Raw genomic sequence first — 4134 nt, 5'->3', positions numbered from 1 at the left:
TAGTCGAACTTGGCGACGGTAGTGGAAGTAGTGGTACACGACGATGGTAGAGGTACTTGCTATATTGGCGACGGTAGTCATACACGGTTCGTAGACGTCCAATGTCGTGTGTAGAGGTACTTGGTTCATCGTTGTACTTGGCGTCTGGTGCGGTACATGGCTAATCCAGGACGTACAGGTACAGTGGGACTTGACGAATCCTAGGGTCGTCGGGGTACTTGGCCGCTCTGGTCGGGGTGGCAAAGCATCGTTGAACTTGCGTTTGGGACAGCAACGAGGGACTCGGCGAAAGTCTGCAGGCAGATGCGGCCGTCTGTGGTCGTTCGATAGACTAGAGGCAGCTCTAGACAGCGGGGAAGGAGCAGCCGATGCAGGGGAGGAGCGGGCTTGGGGCGGTCTTGCTGTGGTCAGGACGGCGTGACTCGCCGTTGACGAGGAAGAAGCAGGGGCGAGCTCGCCAGGCGATGAGCGGGGTTTGACAGCCAGGCGGCCATGGCGCGCTGGAGGCGCGGTCAACGCGAGACAGGCGAACGGGGATGGAACGAGCTGCTCGTCTCCTGGCTCGGGCTCGAGTGCCTGGGGAAGACGAACGCGGAGCGACTCGGGGCTCCGGCGAGTGGCGCGGCCTGCCGGGGTCCTGGACGGCGACGCGCAGGAGGTCCGATGGCGCGCGAGAAGAGCAGCGGCAGCAGGGCGCGGTTACGGCGGTGTGGCAGAGCAGCAGCGGGTCAGGAGAGGAGGGCGACGGGGTTTGGAGGAGGACGAGTGAGGGGAGCTCCTGTCCCTGTCGATGCGTGTGGGTGGCGGCGGTAGTGGGAGGATGAGAGGGAGCGAGCGAGAGGAGGGGATCGGTCTCCTGGTGGCTAGGGTTAGAGGGGTCGGCTGGGCCTTGGGCCGAATTGGTTGGGCTACTCGGAGGTCCAGCTGGGCTGGGCTCTCTTCTCCCTCTCTCTTATTTCCTTTAAAAGAAAAGCATTAGAGAGAAGAAAAAGGGAGAGGGGGTCAGGGAAAGAATTTGAGCGTGCGGATAATTTTCCCGGACTCACAAAGATGTGCTTATTCCGAGAAAATAGAAAAGGCCATGATTGAAAGATCTAAATTCAAATCCATTTGAATTTAATTCAAATGGTTTGAATAAGTTCAAGGTATTGAAGAGTCCAAAAATGTTGGGAATTTAGGAAGAGCCTCGATAAATGGGAAAAGAATTATTGGCAAGGTTAGAGAGATCGACTCGAAGCAGAAAAGGCATAGGATTAATTTAGCACGTGTGTTATGGTGATTCCCAAAGAATGGAATATTTTAATATAGCTCCGTAATAATTTTGGGAGATTTTATATGTTGTAAAGAGAAATCACCATGTGCATTTCCCTCGATTTAAATGGATCGAAGATCCATGCAATTTACTTAGTTAAGTTTAAAAAAATTAAATGACATGATGGCATGCTGACATGATGCAATGCAAAATAAATAGAGCAAGCAAAAGAAACACACGGCGATCACGAAATATATGGAAGGCGTCTGGAGTGTCGGTCTTGGGGCGTTACAACACTTCACCACTACAAGAGGATCTCGTCCCGAGATCTAGGATGGCACCAGAGAGAAAAGCGGAAGAGGAAGAGGTAAAACAAAGTTGCTTCTTTGACAAACGAGTGAAACCAAAGAACCTTGAGAGGTCGCAAGGCTTGAAGAAATGACACGACGGAGGTGAACAAAATTTAAAACACTTCATTCAGCAAGAGGAACAAGGAACATTACAAGAACCTTGTAGGTTGAAAGACAAACAAAAATGGTTACGATGGACAAGAAGTACATGCAAGCACTCCGGTTGAAACGAGATGTATAAGGAACGATAAATATCAATTACGACAACACTCCGGTTAAAACAAGATAGAGAAGGAATAAGAGTGATATAATTTGGACAGCACTCCGACTGTAAATGGAAGGAATTGAACATGATCTTGACAAGATGAGAGGATACTCGATGAAATTAACAGCACATTGCCTCCGGAACTAATGAAAGAATGGCACAAGGGGTAAGAAAGATTTCAGACAGCACTCCGGTTGAGGAAGGAGACAAAACTTGATAAGATGAGAGAACTCGAATGAAAACACGACACTCCGGCTAAACGGATAAGAAAGGAAAAATTACACGATCTTGACAAAACAAGATGATTGGTCGAAGAGAGCAACATCACAAAGCCTCCGGAAGAAATAAATAATAGAAGATAGATCCTTGGAATAAAGAATGGAGAAGAAAATGACAACTTCTGCTACAAATGAGCTTGGAAAGCATCCTTCCAAGAAGGTTATAACGGAGTTGTTGGGAAATCAACAACGAAAAGAACAAACTTGTTGTGGGCTTATGGAACACATCTCAAAATTATGAGGTGACAACCCGCCACTAACGGAAGCCATTGGTTGGAGTGAGAGCGCCAAGGTGATGAAAAACTTCTTTCACCAAGAGGATAGGAGAAAACTTGGATCATTGATAAGCACCATAATAGCAACATTCCTTAGGGAAGGCTTTAGGTGAAACATGACACAAGATAAACCCACCGAAGAGATTGGTGGATTTAAAATATCTCATTCTTGACAACATGTGAATCATGAAACGCGAACTCAAATTGTCAAGAATGACATAACACCACCTCAAATGATAAGGTAGAACGAATTGCACTTTAGAATGCAAGATGAAGAATGCTTGGACTCCACAAAACAAAACATGTGTTGAGCACCATGTTTATCTTTGAGTATAGCTTGGCGGATCATAACTTTGAGAGAAATCTTGAAGAACAATTGAAGAATGAAAGGAATCCTTGATGAGCCACCATGTTGATCCTCCATGCAGAACTCCGATAATAAAAGAATGATAAAAACGAAAGGGAAAGTTGAAAAGAACTCCGGGAGAAGCCTTGCAATAATTAGATGAAGCTTTGAAATGATATAATTGAAATAACTTGGAGCTCCGGAAAAAAATGAACAATTGAGATCAAGAATTTTGATGAACCTCCGGAATAATGAATTAATCACTTGGATGAAACAAGAATAAGAATTACATTATGCTTAGCCTTCACCAATTAAATTGATGACAAGCAATGGATTTGGCATACTACTTATTCTCGTAGAAAGGATTAAGATAGATCTTGTGCAAACTTGGGAAGGTCTTCAACGAACCACTGGTAGGATTGGAAAGAACGAATGAATCTATATGATAACGAAGGAAGAGAACTCTTGAATGAACCACCGTAAGAATTGAAATGAATGAAGAAAAGATAAAGAAACACCGGGAAGAATTAGAAAATGAACGAAGAAACTTGAGAGAATTTAGATACAAGTGAAACGAAGAGATCATGAATTGACTAGAGGATATTTGAACGATGCACCGGTAAGATTTGGAGAACGAGAGCTAAAACTGGAATGAATAATTCTGAGATGATGGGCTCCGAAGAATAAAACTGAAAAAATACTCCTGAAATGCTTCGGATGGGTTTGAAAAGAATTCTCACAATCGAGAACAATTATGAGGATGACAAGAAGTTAGATCCATGAATCTTCAAGAGAACGGACAAGATTTAAGGGAAACTCTTCTTCGGTCTTCAAAATCCGAGAATGACGACGAGAAACACCACCATGAATTGTTGAGGCACTCTGGAATGAAAATTAGAAAGATTGAACCAACAATGAAAGAATTTGAAAGATCTTGGAGAAAGACATTTGACTGATGATAATTCATTCTTACGTCAAACTTTGCAATGAATTTGAGAATAACTCCGGAAAAATTAGAATAGTCAGGTAAGATCCTAGAAAAGACCTGTGGGTTAGGGCCCACTCAAAAGAAACACTGTTGAAATGATTTAAAAGAGAGATTGCGCTAGTTGAATTAAATGAGTTGAATGAGATAACAACCTCGAAATAGCTTGAACGGATTAGGAATGAAAACATGAATCTCCTGGGGCATCTTTAGCACTCCGGAACAATTGAATAGCACGCGAAGAATGATTAAGAGTTGCACCAGCATGAGAAAAACATTTGAAACAAGGAAAGGAATGTGACCAACATTGAAGGCTTGAATTTAGTCCACTGGAGAAGAAAAAGAATGAAGAATGATAAACTTGAAGAACGTCTTCATGAGAA

Source organism: Aegilops tauschii, chromosome 3, assembly GCF_002575655.3.
Source record: "Aegilops tauschii subsp. strangulata cultivar AL8/78 chromosome 3, Aet v6.0, whole genome shotgun sequence".
In the NCBI taxonomy this organism is placed as follows: Eukaryota; Viridiplantae; Streptophyta; class Magnoliopsida; order Poales; family Poaceae; genus Aegilops; species Aegilops tauschii.
The sequence above is the reverse complement of the archived record's forward strand: the minus strand, read 5'-3'. Positions refer to the sequence as shown.